General features: G+C 37.0%; 1 protein-coding gene across 1 annotated transcript in view; it reads left to right on the plus strand.

Annotated features, from left to right (window-relative positions):
* Positions 1-2,305: 2,305 nt before the first annotated feature.
* LOC110461287 (neuropeptide prohormone-4-like) overlaps positions 2,306-17,291 on the plus strand; it is an 82,813-nt gene continuing 67,827 nt past the window's right edge. The window contains exon 1 of the mRNA XM_021514708.1: positions 2,306-2,765. The gene's annotated coding sequence lies outside the window, so the exon portion shown is untranslated. The remainder of the gene's footprint in view (positions 2,766-17,291) is intronic.

Consider the following 17,291-nt stretch of genomic DNA (forward strand, 5'->3'; position numbering starts at 1 on the left):
ATACATATATATATACACACACACACACACACATACACACACACAAACAAACACGCCAACATGAATTACACTACGTCATACAGCTTTTATCCAGCGGATTGCGACAAGAAAAAAGAATGTGATAATCTATTAATCCCACTGGGATTTTATTATAACAGTTATATCGCTGTCAGGTCGCATGATTTAAGCAAGCGCATCCAATCTGTTTGTGAACGGAACAGCAATCGAAATTAAACGCGATACAAAGTAGGGTAAAATATGAACAAATGAGCACATTTACATGGTGATCTTTGACAAGTACAATGATGATAAGCCAAGGTGTTCGGGGAAGTTATTCAAGCTCTCCAACGACAGCCGCCGTGTAAATCCAGTAAATCCCAAATAATGTCAAATCAACACAACGATTACATGGACAGTGAAAATGAAACCATCAGCCACATTGTTCAACACAAAGATATGCATATACACAAGGAAATAAAATATTTCACATTTATATTAATCTATATGAACCTGCACCTCTCAAAACGAAGTGTTCTAAGTTTTTCCGCCAGCTTTCACCATCGATAACGGAATTACTTATATTCGAAGCAAGTCGTAAGATATCGAATCAATTGCGACAGATCAACGACAAAGTTGGGGGAATTGGGGATTTTATTATAAAGAAATGGAAAGTTCACTTTCGGTAAATCGAAATCGCCCCTCTTATAATAAAACTTAAAACTTTGTAATAAACCGTTAGCGAAGATCTGATGATCATACTGTAAGAAGAAAAAAACGTCACAACGTACGGATACCATATGCAAAATGTCTTATCATACTGCATCCATTAATAAAATCGCTGAGCTTAATATCATCGTCAGCAGTCGATAATCACCTTTTCTACATTTTAATTTCTTATTAAAAAAAGACCTCCACCCGAAAATAATTATTTTTTTCAAATTGATTTAATGACGCACTCTAAATTTGCATTTTACCTCAAATATGTGTAGTTCTAATCAAAACATTAAAAACACCGTTTTAATCATGGAAAACTCTCCTATGTTAGGTTGGTGAAAACAATAAAGTTGAACAATGATGTTGGCGTCGTTATCTGTGAGGTAGCACACCAAATGTTCATGACGTTGTCAAGCACAGTGCTTGGTGGCGTCAGATTCAGCTAATGTTATGAACACTGTATTAATATTAGTATGCACTTTATTGCTGTATTCAACTGTTGTGCTTAACCATGGCTTATTTTCATTGTAGATTTTAAGCATTAGACAAAGAAGGGAATAATTATATAACACTCGTGTGATAACCTATAGTTTCTGTAAAATACATGCGCTATTTAACAGACAACACATCCTTTCTCCTTTAAACTACGCCTGTTTCTGAGTATCAATAAGCAGCTTGTCAGATCAAGCTTGCGCCCTAGCTTGATCCTAGTATTTATTACATTATAAATGTTATAAACTCTACTCTGTGATCGTGATTCCTTGATGGTACGTATGTACGCAACCCTCTGGTATTTCATAACACACCCCAATGATACGTGTAACGATTTCCAGTAATTCAGAGGAAATAATGCATTTTGCAATACCTATAAATCAACATTGTTATAGATTTACTATAATATGAACGAAAACATGAAACGTCGATTAAACTGGGGATGTTTTTATTAATCTGTATTTGTGACGTCATTTGGTCCACACGCCCAAAGCTGTCCAAAGTGTACGCCCGTATAAGGTCATGTGTCATGTGGGTAAGACGATGAACTGTTGATAGGTGGTATGCTTGTTTATTGTGAAGAACTGATTCAGATTGTGATTCGGCTGAAATGTTTCTGATTCCTTAACGAGGTTTTCATAATTTTTGTAATGGATGCAAGGGTCATATTCATTAGCTCTGACAGCAATAGAACCTTGATACCCTAACTGCCATTACATCAGTCTTCCTAGCTGTGATTGCGCTACTTTTTCTTTGTTGCGCAATCTCCTTGCTGACAGGGACACCACTGTTTTCGTTCCCCAAAATTCCTAAAATAATATTTCTTTTGTCTACTTTCTCCACCAATAGTTGACCATGACAATGCTATGTTGGTCTTTGTAATCATGACAAAATTACTTTGGTCCCCGTAACCGTGACAACATTACTTTCGTCCCCGTAACCGTGATACAATACATCGGGTCTTGCAGCCGTAACGACATTATATTGGCTCCCGTAGCTTTGACAAAACTACCTTGGTTTCTGTAGCTATAACAACAATACATTTGTCCTCCTAACTGTGACAAGACTCCATTTAGTGTTCCTAGCTGTGATAGCAATACCTTGGTACCCCCCAATAAGACAACAATAGCTAGCTGTGACAAGCTCACATTGGTGCTGGCCGCTGTTTGGTGTGTGGTGGCTGGAAGCTTGTCCCCAGAGATTGCCCATACTTAACCGTGACGCTACTATTGGTGGATTCATATATAATTCATTGGAAATTGTGTAGGCGAAGTTCTCCACTCGGTGCGGCTGCTAGCTCCACACGCCGCGCTGTATCCTGGTCTGTATATAGTTTGAGCTTTGGATCACGACTTTCCTTACGAACGGACAAGGACGGAACTCGCACAAACTTTTTAAACTGGACTACATTTGTACATCCCTAACTCCTTTGGACGAATCTTCACCCGGAAAAAAACAAAATCTGGATACGGAAAAGGAGAAGATATTAATTTTCCTAACCTCTCTTTTCAAGTGGAATTTATTATAAAAGGAAAGTACACACCACCAAACAGTATAAGGTAGGTCGCGTAGTAATAAGTTACTACATCTGTTTTGTTCTAAATTACGCAAGTGTTAATGAAATAATTGATATACGATTTGGAGTTAAAATTGTTCATTTTTTAAAACGTCTTTGGATAGTTTTCAGTTCAAACATAGTGTTTAAGAAAGGAGCCGTGGAATATATTTTTGCGCCTTCTTAGCATTTGACAATGTGTTGTTTGAATAAAAAATCGGTGTAAAATCCTGTAATTTGTAAACCACCCTGTCGACATTGTACTTATAAAACATGTTTTCATTGTAATAAAATTAGGTATTATAAATTGATGTTGTCCAAAGACAGCAATAAACGATGCAATTCATGAAAACAAACTTTTTCGGATAACCGACAGCAGCTTGTGTCTTTAGCTCATTTACTGCTTTTCTCAACTTTCCGCCATGTTGACGATGTCAATTGTATCGTTTGAAATAGTATATTTACCATAACTTGACTTCTATGAAAAGGGTGAATGTTGTACAGCGGTGTATATATTCCTCGTGCATATTAATGGTAAAACATGTTGCTATAAAAAACAGGTCTAAAGAAAATGTAGCAAAGTATATTTGCTGCAGTTTGTTTGATATGATAAGTAATTTATGTTCAGTTATGGATATATTTGTTGATGTCGGAGATAACAGTTTGAATGTGTCTTTGCTATGTTAGGATTAATGCTGGATGTTTAATGTTATAGAAATCTTCCTTATAACCAAGTAGACAATTTTTGTTATCAATTTTGGTATATCGAAATGTTACAAAATTGGTAAATCTCTAAAAATGTTGATACCTATAAATTGGTGGTGGTGAGTATTTTGTTAAGAGAATTGCCGACGTTACAGTGCTCGCAGAAGGCGGGGCCTGTCCCCGACACTGATCTCACGTAATGTACACAGATAATAAGACGTCAATTTTCTATTTCTTGTGTCAGACAAATTATACGTTGACCGTGCATTCTCGCCCTTTTATGGTATCGAACTAATGGTCAGTATTTGTGCTTCGTCTGGTCAGCCAAGCTCTGCGCTGAACGCCTCTTTTCACCTTTGTATAGCACAAGTTGTTGGGATTTCAATACGTGAGTGCTCTAAGAAAAATCTTCAATCAGTTCTCCAACCCCGTAATTTACTCTTTCATTAAACTACATTAAGCTTTTATTATTTGTGTATTGTGACGGGACCCCTGACGAAATGGTGTCACTATTTTGTTCTAACTGTTTCAATTCCGTTTGTTTTTGTGACGAAAACGAGCATTCTTAATATAACCAAACTTGTATAACTCACTCGTCCCTAGCTCAAATTATTATATAAATCTCCTTAAAATTAGCAAAGTATGACTTACCAAGGATTCTGTTTTCTGTTTCGCATAGGTTTTTGGTTAAAAATCAATCTTCTTATAATTTACATAACATACAAGTTGTAAGATATTGCTTTTCGAAACTCTGTTAGCAGTTGACATCTTTTACGTTTAAATGATATAATTTGACTACTGGATAGAATGCAATAGGTTATCATCAAGTAGTTTCCGAAAATGTACAACTCTACAATTGTTTAATTAACCTTGATTCAGCTTAAATAAAGGCTTTCATATTATTTTAATTGACAGAGATTTGGAAATGCTTTATTCGTTTGTGCACGGAAATCAAATTAGAAACAATTTAAAAATGAAATGTTATTTTTGAAGGCAAAAGATAATCGTTATCACTTCTAGGAAAGTCATAACAAACGAAACCGTGAATGAAACAGCTTAATTTGCTGGCTGTGACGTCATTGTAACTGCCACGGTTACCGAGAGATGCCACTCCCAAGACACTTGAGTGACAGGGGGCATGGTTTTGTGACGTCACATTTTCGTATCGTATCACCGTGATAATTAGATAAAGATATTAGATAACTTGTTCCGCCATATATTTGTCAATTTCATTTTCTACTTTTAATTTACAAAAGAAGCCATTCCCTTTTATCTTGCTAGGGACTTTTCAGTTCAAATTCCATCTTATTCAATTCACATTTAAAAATCCACAATAATTAGATACGGCCAACAGTTCTTTTTATTTCAGAACAAAATACAACAAATTTTCAATCTCTTGAGAACTAAATAAATACATTAATAGATAGATTAATAAATACTTAATTTAATTACTAATGAAATAATAAAATTACTATAACCTACGATGTTGTTTTGCTGAGAAATATTTGTTTTAAATATTTTCCGAAAGTTGTTTCATAATTGACATTTTCATATGCCTCTTGAATCATTAGCTTTGTTCTGATAATGAACACCAGGACTTCTCTAATATAAATATTCCAGAATCTATGGGCAGACGTTACGGACCGATAATTGTTTTTTCTCTACAAATTAATGCGAGAATCGTTATGCACTGAGCAAGAAATTGGCAATTTTCTCTTGAATATTGGGTTCGATGAATCAACAGTTAGTTATTGATTATGAGCTGTCATCATTCATCGACCAGAAGATGAGATCAACTGCAAGTATCCCAGAGAGCCCCTGCTCAGATTGTAATCACGCTGTCGCCTGACACGCCCCCGGTAGGGAGATCACCACCAATACGCGCTTAAACATATCTGTGTTTGCACAGTACTACCTCGGCAATCGATCTCTCGTTGATTTGCTACTGTTATTCAAATGGCTTTTAAAATGATTTCATATATAATCCTGCAGGTATTCTTTAGCATAAGGAATAAGTAGCAGAACAATTTGATTCTGTTTTCCATTATAAGTACACTAACTACGGTTTACACTTTTTGTTAGATAATTCAGATATCACACTTTACAGAAGGGTTTGAGATAACCTTTACCGATTATCAAACTTCGCATATGCTTGTGGTTAAATCATAATTCTACTTTTGGCATAGACAACATCAGCTACAAAATACCGTGTTTTCAACACAAAAATGAAACCTCTAATTTCATTGGAACTTCCTCCTAAAATTTCTTGGGTAAAAAATAATTCATCAACAGATAATGTTTTCATCAATGAAATATCCCGTAAACCAGCGATAGGATCTCGGACCAGTTACGTCTTTCATCGACGTTTCCTACCTCTCACATCTCTGGTTCAGCTCCTCTTAAAACGTTGTCAATATTTGATGAGGTCTGTTTGCCCGGTAATTCTACAGTCACTTCACGGCCCTACATTGTAACTCTGTTCAGTGTTAGAGCAGAGCCAGCTACCGAGGTAGTCACCAAGGATAGCACGGGTCCACACAGTCACATATTGTAAATGTGGGACATGTTTCTTTTTATTATTATATAACTAAAAAAGACCAGTATTTGTCCATTAGTTGTGATATATTTACCAATGGGTTAATGTTGTTGTTGGTCGCAGAAATACTTTTTAACTCCATTCAGACTGAAACTTAAATTTTGTTTACATACCTTTCACAGCAGGTAAAATCATGTGACGTCATTTTCTTGAATAAGGAGGATTGCGTTTGAGATCTGAACATCAATGCGATTTAACCAGGAACTTACAGCGAATAAAGACAAATAAAACGGGATAAAGATCTATGCTGACTTACAGCCCCGTTCAGACTCCCGCGGCCGTGCCAGTTCTCTGTATCCTCCCTCTATCTAGTTACACCCACTCAATCTGCTGTTTGATTATCTATAGCAAATTGTTGACTGTCACTGTCACATTTATATCCTTATTTACCCAATAATATCCCGGAACACCGCTGTATGACCTGAACCGTCACATTGGTGGTATGTATACTGCCGTTTTATGGAGCAACCTGCCATCCTTTAATTTCCTCTTGAATTATTAAACGAAATATTTCTAAGGCTTATAATAACATCCTTGATGTGAGATAAGCAGTTGTGGCCGTGCTAACGCGACTAACTCTTGTTGTAACGACACGTCAACAGTTGTTTTAATGATGACTCGACAAAAACCGTATCACAATCTTAAATCTAACAAATTACTATCGTACGATGCTTCCTTTCACAATCTATTTTCGACTAGTCAGGTTTATTATTTAACAGTGAAGAGGCCAATGCTGGCTTCTCAGTGGTTATATACTTCTGCTTTGATAATCATGCTGGATGGATTGATGTGACATCGTTAAAACTTGTGTTTTTTAATGTTTTGAAGGACTGCTGTAATATCGTTTATTAAACCTGTTTGGTTACAATGACGTGGACCCGTGTGATATTTGTATCAAACTGTTTTGTTACAATGCCGTGGATTTCTGTAATATTTGTATCAAACTGTTTTGTTACAATGCCGTGGACCCGTTTGATATTTTTATCAAACTGTTTTGTTACATAGTCGTGATAGACTTCTGTAATATTTCTATAAAAACTGTTTGGGTTACAATGTCGTGATAGACTTCTGCAATATTTCTATTAAACCTGGTTGGTTACGTTGTCGTGATCTGTAATATTTCCATTAAACCTCTTGGGTTACAATGTCGTGATAGACTTCTGTAATATTTTTATTAAACCTGATTGGTTACAATGTCGTGATAGACTTCTGTAATATTTCTATAAAACTGATTGGTTCCATTGTCGTGTTAGACTTCTGTAATATTTTTTATTAAACCTGTTTGGCTACAATGTCGTGATAGACTTCTGTAATATTTCTATTAAACCTGATTGGCTACAATGTCGTGATAGACTTCTGTAATATTTCTATAAAACTGATTGGTTCCATTGTCGTGTTAGACTTCTGTAATATTTTTTATTAAACCTGTTTGGCTACAATGTCGTGATAGACTTCTGTAATATTTCTATTAAACCGGATTGGTTACAATGTCGTGATAGACTTCTGTAATATTTCTATAAAAACTGATTGGTTCCATTGTCGTGATAGACTTCTGTAATATTTTTTATTAAACCTGTTTGACTACAATGTCGCGATAGACTTCTGTAATATTTTTATTAAACCTGTTTGGTTACAATGTCGTGATAGACTTCTGTAATATTTCTATTAAACCTGATTGGTTACATTGTCGTGATAGACTTCTTTAATATTTCTAGTAAACCTGTTTTGTTACATTGTCGTGATAGACTTCTGTTATATTTCTATTAAACCTTTTGTTATACAATTTCATGATGCGCCAGTCGAAGTCTATCTAAATGGTTCGATGACAATGTTTAATGTACTTCTATGAAATCCCTAACATACCCACGCATCATCCTATCACTGCTTCACGTGTCCACCTGTTAACGCCAGCCGCTGGTCACAAACTACTCCTTATCCCCGCAGTTGTCCCATCGCTTTATTATCTCTGATATAAAATCTACGATAATGGATATCACCGATCAGATTTTAATGTCCTAGGCATTATTCATAATTGTATGTTGACATAGTTAGTATCATGCTCGTTTCCACTTCAGCAGGATATTTAAAATTATAATCAAATTACCTTGATTGAGGTTGCGTTATTCGTGGAATATCTTGTGGACTTTTCGCTGACGTGATTTTGATCGTGGTCCATTGGTTGCTGGGAAGGTATGATTATTGGTGAAATAAATGGCTAATATGTGCGGCCCCAGGGACGTCACGGCCCTAACTCGCCTTGCCGATACACAATCGTACTGGCAAATCGCTGGATGCAGGCATGCAAAATGAATGAGGCGGATCTTTAGTGAAAGGAGACTGATATTTATGAAGGCAAAACAGAAAGTAATTATTATTTATAATCCGTCCCTTTGTATACTAGATAGCGTAAAAAGTAGGGATAGGCAGGCTAGTCTGTTAATTCCTTGTAACAGTCTCGGAATGGCCGCACAATTCCCTGCTCTTTGTTTGGCGTTGCATAGAATATTGGTGTAATGTTAACGGGTATAATGAAGGTCTGACAAGTATTGGGGACGGAGGTTTAAACTTGATAGATAGTATAGCATCGCGTACTAGCATTGTTTGTAATATGACCGTTATCATGTAGGAACATTGAAAAGAACATTTCTGTTTCATCAGTGGCAATACTTGGGCTATCTTTTTGAACTTTGTTTTATAACAAATGCGAATCAAATTTATCTTGTAGAAAGGCGGGTGCGCTATCCATTCCGCGACTCGACTACCTGATATCTATACTCACCCAATGCCATATGATGTTATTTCGTTTGCTCCAACAATAATTATACCTGTGATACTTATCACGTTTTTTTTTAAATTTTGCCTGTTACGCTTAAGGCATTAATTATATGGACAAGTAATACGCTGTTAATTTTTCTGCGACACATACAGCAATATTTTTTCTTGATGTTAATTTCAAGCGATAAACATTTTATAAAGATTAAATGCGCTATATTTAAGTAGGTTTGACAGTATATGTTTTATTGTATAAGTCACTGTGAAAGAGGATATTAACTACAGGTAATGGCATTTTAATGGAATTTCAGTAGGGCGAAATACACAAAAAATTACTACAAGTTAAGATGTATAATGAGAATTATAGCACAGTTTAGGTCAACTATAAAGTCATACTGACCGGTGGTGACTCGACCATTTCGACCACTTCAGCCAATTATATGTAAACAAATGTGACGAGACAAGATGTTTCCTGTATAATTTGTTAGCTGAAAAAATACGGTATACACAGGTGCATGTACATATGTATAAAAGACCTGGACTGAGTAAAACCATGCACCTCGTAATCGATTAAGATCACCGCCATCTTGTTTGGTTTTATCTAGGAAATTAGTTAGATACACTGAAATACATTACACTTGTATAACATTTAAAGGAACAAACTTTTACAAAATGTTACATATGTCAATGAGATAATAATATAGAATGTTACATACGTCAATGAGATGATAACATAAAATGTTACATATGTCAATGAGATGATAATATAGAATGTTACATATGTCAATGAGATGATAACATAAAATGTTACATATGTCAATGAGATTATAATATAAAATGTTACATATGACAATGAGATAATAATATAAAATGCTACTTATGTCAATGAGATGATAATATAAAATGTTACATATGTCAAGGAGATGATAATATAAAATGTTACATATGTCAATGAGATGATAATATAAAATGTTACATATGTCAATGAGATGATAATATAAAATGCTACATATGTCAATGAGATGATAATATAAAATGTTACATATGTCAATGAGATGATAATATAAAATGTTACATATGTCAATGAGATGATAATATAAAATGTTACATATGTCAATGAGATGATAATATAAAATGTTACATATGTCAATGAGATGATAATATAAAATGTTACATATGTCAATGAGATGATAATATAAAATGTTACATATGTCAATGAGATTATAATATAAAATGTTACATATGACAATGAGATTATAATATAAAATGTTACATATGACAATGAGATAATAATATAAAATGTTACTTATGTCAATGAGATGATAATATAAAATGTTACATATGTCAATGAGATGATAATATAAAATGTTACATATGTCAATGAGATGATAATATAAAATGTTACATATGTCAATGAGATTATAATATAAAATGTTACATATGTCAATGAGATTATAATATAAAATGTTACATATGACAATGAGTGTCATCCACGTGTGCGTACTGTGTTTGGCTGAGTTCATCCACGTGTGCGTACTGTGTTTGGCTGAGTTCATCCACGTGTGCGTCCTGTGTTTGCAGTCACACGCACTTGTCAGTTTTCTCCCGAGACTAAACCATTCCTGGAATACAAATGTACTTCTGCTCTGTTCAATAATTATGTTTCAAAACACTAGAAATATTGCCGTATGAGGATAATTTAGATTACACCAGAATTATTTATGTAACTGCTCTATGCTTGATGTCTGTATCATACATAATACACGAGGTTGTAAAAAGGATGGATTTCTATATCATCTTACCTAGCAAAAAACAAGACCGGAGTTTGCATGTTATTAACTGATCATTAGTCAGTGGTACGCTGTTAATTTTTCTGCGACACATACAGCAATATTTTTTCTTGATGTTAATTTCAAGCGATAAACATTTTATAAAGATTAAATGCGCTATATTTAAGTAGGTTTGACAGTATATGTTTATGATATAAGTCACTGTGAAAGAGGATATTAACTACATCCACGTGTGCGTCCTGTGTTTGGCTGAGTTTATCCACGTGTGCGTACTGTGTTTGGCTGAGTTCATCCACGTGTGCGTCCTGTGTTTGCAGTCACACGCACTTGTCAGTTTTCTCCCGAGACTAAACCATTCCTGGAATACAAATGTACTTCTGCTCTGTTCAATAATTATGTTTCAAAACACTAGAAATATTGCCGTATGAGGATAATTTAGATTACACCAGAATTATTTATGTAACTGCTCTATGCTTGATGTCTGTATCATACATAATACACGAGGTTGTAAAAAGGATGGATTTCTATACCATCTTACCTAGCAAAAAACAAGACCGGAGTTTGCATGTTATTAACTGATCATTAGTCAGTCTTCTCCCCCAGCGGCCTCTGACGCCTCATTCCCATTGTTTGCTCGACAACACCACCTGGTAGGAACGATGAAACTATTTGGTATGAATATGTCGTCAATCCAATCGAAGGTGCATTACGTATCAATAAAAGCAAATTTATACGATAATTACAAGGTAGCGATTTGAACATACATGTATCTATAAATAGTGGTTCATTAGTATCCATTACATCACTTCCGGGTCGCATTGCTGTGGATGTCCCGTGCCTGCAGTATGTCTGAGGTTCTACATTACGTGTTTACAACAAACGTTTCTGTGTCATAGTTTTGAAAGCATTAACATGTCTGACAGTTTGAAACCGGAAGTAAGGTAACACATCTTGTCACTGCTAAGAGAAATGTGTCGTGGATTGGTTAAATGGTAGCTGTGAGCCCCTCGGCCGCATGGCAACACGCCACCTCAACATACCGACTCATTAATGAGAACCAATGACTTGAAATCAAATCACAGTTGGGTCTTAACTCTTTCCGATGAATTTTCTATTCTGTTGTGTAATGACAATTAAATATGGCCTGTTTCGTGCAACATGTCCATTGGGACACATTGGGTTCCGGAAATACTCGAGCTATGGATGACGAGATATTGAGATGTGCGCTACTGAGTTAGGTCGTGCGCTCGTCTTGGCTTTATTCCATTTGGAGACAAACAAAACACATCTTCGTTAATTCTAAGTTAGTGAACAAGACAAGGGACTCGTAAATAATTCTTTGTAAATAAGACAATACACACGCTTGCTAATTCTTAAATGAAAAGACATGTTAGGGATTCATTCGTTCAATTCTTCATGAACAAGACCGTAAATAATTCTTTGTAAATAAGACAATACACACACTTGCTAATTCCTAAATGAAAAGACATGTTAGGGGTTCACTCGTTCGATTCTTCATGAACAAGACCAGTATCTCACTCGTTTATTCTTAGTACAAGGCAAGGTCGAGTGTCTGTTATTATTTTCATTACTGAAACAAGTAGAAATAAGCAATTATACATTTGTGAGGTAATTGAGGTTCATGTAAGGGTGAATGATACCAGTGTTTATCTATGATTCACGTCCCACCAATAGCTAGGGTCACATGGAGACGTATGGGTACGGATACATCACCGAAAAGGCAAGACACATCCCAAGTCTTTCAATAGGGGCAGCAAACCAATTTTAGTCTCTCAAATGTCCCCGAAGACACTGAAAAACTCCCGATTCTGCTAGGGGCCCAACATTGTTCGCCTTCTGCGACATATATTGACATACGCAGGCCTTTTTGTTTTTGAGAACCTGCAAAACCTTCGTTATAAGAGTTCAGCTTCAGCGATGTTTGTTTCGAGTATGCTACCTTTTGATAAAATATAAAACAACAAGAAAGATATTTTCTACCTTAGAATTACTTCCCTTGTCTGGCTATTCATGTTTCGTTTTCATTCTTGGCGATAGATATGTGAAGTCTAGGATTGGTAATGTTTAGGTCCCGAATTTAATCCCCATAGTTGTAAGTGTATCCGGTATGAAACTCTATCCTGTATAACATATCAATTATATGTATATTTTACTTTGAATATTTACATGGAAACTATTAATTTATTTAGTTTCTACACATGAGCTATAAGTATATGTAGTTTCTACACAGGAGCTATAAGTAAATATGGTTTCTACACAGGAGCTATAGGTATATCTGGTTTCTACACAGGAGCCATACGTATATCTAGTTTCTCCACAAAAGTATTGAATGATTAATATCTGCAATAATGGATATCAGGCATGGATTGATCACGACAGGGTTACGTGATACCTCAAAAATTAATCAATATTGACATTTAAGATTTAATGTTGATTTAATATTTGGAAATAATAGAATTTTGAGTTAACAAAGTCCGGTTGTTGTTTTTTATCGAGAAATTGGTTTACCGTTACCACCAGATAGCACACATTACATGTAGCGTCTACCGAGGTAATCGTGGGAAATACAACATCAGATGAAAAAATTGATTGTAATCTAATTCTGCAATAATTCTCATCTGACCTCATTTATATCCCTGCTATCCATTTAACCAGTATTTCCCAAGTAATTAAGTGATCAGATCAATTAAACCGATGTTAACTACTCATCATGTCGGGACTTTATTTGTTTTCATACATTCTAACCATACTTGTATTAAACATTTAACAAACCAAGCTGAAACACGATGTCGATGTGATCAGCTCATAGAATATCGAGATCACTTAATAACGTCAAACGTCTCAATGAGCGTGTTGCTTTTAGGCTGTTTTGTACAATAAAATAACGTCCGAAGTATCCTACACAAGGCGGTGTCCAGGGTACTCTACACAAGGCGGTGCCCGGGGTATCCTACACAAGGTGGTGGCCAGGGTACTCTACACAAGGCGGTGTCCGAGGTATCCTACACTAGGCGGTATCCAGGGTACTCTACACAAGGCGGTGTCCAGGGTATCCTACACAAGGTGATGTCCATGGTATCCTACACAAGGTGGTATCCAAGGTATTCTACACGAGGCGGTATCCAAGGTATTCTACACAAGGTGGTGTCCGGGGTATTCTATACTAGGCGGTGTCCGGGGTTTCCTACACTAGGTGGTGTCCGGGGTATTCTATACTAGGCGGTGTCCGGGGTATCCTACACTAGGTGGTGTCCGGGGTATCCTACACAAGGTGGTGTCCGGGGTATCCTACACAAGTCGGTGTCCGTTGTATCCTACACCCGGCGGTGAACGGGGTATCCTACACAAGGCGGTGTCCGTTGTATCCTACACAAGGTGGAGTCCGGGTATCCTACACTAGGTGGTGTCCGGAGTATTCTACACTAGGTGGTGTCCGGGGTATCCTACACAAGGCGGTGTCCGGGGTATCTTACACAAGGCGGGGTCCGGTGTATCCTACACAAGGTGGAGTCCGGGGATCCTACACAAGTCGCAGTCCGGGGTATCCTCCACAAGTCGGTGTCCGGGGTATCCTACACTAGGCGGTGTCCGGGGTATCCTACACAAGGCGGTGTCCGTTGTATCCTACACAAGGTGGAGTCCGGGTATCCTACACAAGGTGGTGTCCGGGGTATCCTACACAAGTCGCAGTCCGGGGTATCCTACACAAGTCGGTGTCCGGGGTATCCTACACTAGGCGGTGTCCGGGTTATCCTACACAAGGCGGTGTCAAGGGTATCCTACACAAGGCGGTGTCCGGGGTATTCTACACTAGGCGGTGTCCGGGGTATCCTACACAAGGTGGTGTACGGAGTATCACAGTTTCTTGAGTATCTTACACAAAGTAGTTTCTGGGGTGTCCTTACAAGGTGGTGTTTCCCCTCCATTCAACCTATTTCTCGGGTAACGCCCTCAATAAACATGATAAATTTTGGAGAAACAAACAATAAAAACTAAAGGAAATGCCGTCACTATTTTATACCAACCCTGTTCTGTGACTAGCCGGTTTATTATATAAATTACAAAAGGTGTTGCTTGTCCCATTGTCATAGTAGAAAAAACACCAACTTTATTTTTTTATTTTTTTTATTTTTAACTTTGTATTATATCTTAATTTGCAACGACGAAAATATTACTTCATCAACAAAGTGCGGGATTTAGCTACATTTGTACATACTCTTTGACGTCAAATTTTAATGACGCCACGATTGGCAACAAGGATGCGCGCCATTTGGAATAAGCTACTTATGCAGTTCTTCAAATTTTTGCTACTGTCTAGTACATATTTCTAACAAAACAAACGTTATCAATAATTTAGTTATGTTAATAATTAGTGTTTGCACTAAAGATGTACAAAACAACCACTTATTCTAGTATCGCGGCAGCTGATCAGATAATCTGCAGCTTTGATATATTTCACTGGTAAAATGCTATAAATGTGTGGCTGATTTTAATTGTACATAGAATTACGGCCGTCTTCTAGCTTCGAGCTAAATGGAATTTCTCAGTGGTAGAGCAACGGGCTGAATAGCCAATGGTCGCGGGTTCGAGTCCCAGTGACGGCACTATCTTTATCACTATTCCTCGTCTTACTACAAACTGGTGCCTTTGACCCTTCCTGTTCAAGGTCGGAGAACCCTTGGCAGGGAGTCAAAGAACCTGGGTTGGTGTTTGAAAAAAAGGTTGGTTTACAAGCGTCAGCTGTAGGGAATTTCCCTTTAGCTCAGCGGAAGAGCATCGGGCTGGAGTGCCAAGGGACGCGGGTTCGAACCCCAGCGACGACACTCTCTTTATCACTATTCTTTGTCCTACTACAAACTGGTAAGTATTATACCTGATAATTTCTTACAAACGACAAAAAAAGCTGGGTGCTACCAATCGTTTTGCCTCTGTAAAAATAGCAATTTTACAAAAATAATACTAGCGGATAAGTGCTGTTAGTACAGAAATGCCACCGTATTTAAACGAAAAGAATCTGGACTACGCTGCCGAACTGTTAGATTCAATCCTGGCTAAATTTTTCAAGGAAGCTCGTTCGGGTAAAAGTGAACTTTACACAAATGTAAATCTAACATCAGTTATACAAGTAGATGTTTTGGTGGATTTAACATCATCAACGGCGTAGAATTCCCGAAAACAACGTTCCAAAGTCCATGGAGCTCAAAAGGTACTGGGAACCTGCGATAAAATAGAAAAAACAACAATAAATCAAACACAACGAAGAACTGGCAATCAACTCGTCTTATCCAGAACCGTGAGGTTATTATTGTATCGATGGAGTATATAATAAAAACAAATATGGACTTTGTGCAAGTTATATAAGATGTGATATGAACCTGAAAAATGATATTGACTTTAGCGAAGCCATGGTTAATATCACTTCTTCAGGTTCATATCACACTTAATCAACCATCACAAAAGTCGATGATTGTATAATATCTGCTACAGTGAATAAAGGAGAAATGGGGCTCAGTGGGAGGGGGGAGGGGGAGGCTAGGACTGATGGTGGAGTGATATGTCTAAACGATTTTCCAAGGAATTTGAAATATGTCCGCATCGTCGTAGTCCGCCATTATTTATGTATAAATGGCCGTGCTAAGTAAATGTTATGGTTTCATGTTGTTCCTTTTATGGATAATATGGAATATGAATTCAATAAAACTCCTACAGTCGGGATGCGACGGGCGAGCAATTCGATTTAGATAAGTATTAGTGGACGAATCATCAGTGGAGTCTCCCTAGGGTCAGCGTCAATTAAGTTATACCGTCGCTCATCAGGTGGGGCCAAATCGCAGCTCAGATCGGAAACAACAGCCAAATTTAAAAGGATCCCGAAACGACTAAACACCATATGTGTGCTCACGTGATGCTCCAAGCAATGTTAACAATCTTGACGTTTTTGCAAAATAGGGAATGAAATTAGTGTTAATAAATGTAGATGTGCGCTCTTCAGTTTGGGATTAACAGTAAAGTCCTACGAGCTGTCATTTTGCTGACCAACCAAAGCTTCATACGGGCCTCGATACAAGTATATAACTATCTGTATCCCAAGAGCACTTGTTACCCTCGAGTTTATTTGCCCTTGTAACAATAAACGGTAGTCGTGATCCAGCAGGCACTTTGATAACGATTCTGTGGAGGTTTAGCTGTCTGACCCGATTTATGGTATTCCGATTCTCCTGGGCGCTTTATTAATCATATCATGTGATCGGAGTCGCGGAGATGCAACACTTCCTGCCCAGTAAACAAGTGCGCAACTGAGAGATGATGGCACGCGATTTCGTTACCAAACGCCACGTGGTTTTCCAGGCGGATTTATGACATTACTGGACATTGATTCGCCATTAGTACTAATTATAGCAATGGCTTCAAAGACATAAAACGGTGAGCTTGCTTTTATGTTTGTTAATAGAGTCGAGTATCAACGACGTGCTTGATTCACAACTGTCTTAAAGATCCGTGTCTTGGAATTCAAACTTGACGCGGAAACGATATCATTGAATCAAAACAAAACAAAATAAGATATATTAGCAAAACAAAACTTTCATTTTAATATTCGATGCTTAAAATAAGCATCCTTACCCAGCTGGATGATGTCTTGTTATTG

This window comes from Mizuhopecten yessoensis, unplaced genomic scaffold, assembly GCF_002113885.1.
Source record: "Mizuhopecten yessoensis strain PY_sf001 unplaced genomic scaffold, ASM211388v2 scaffold10599, whole genome shotgun sequence".
Taxonomy (NCBI): Eukaryota; Metazoa; Mollusca; class Bivalvia; order Pectinida; family Pectinidae; genus Mizuhopecten; species Mizuhopecten yessoensis.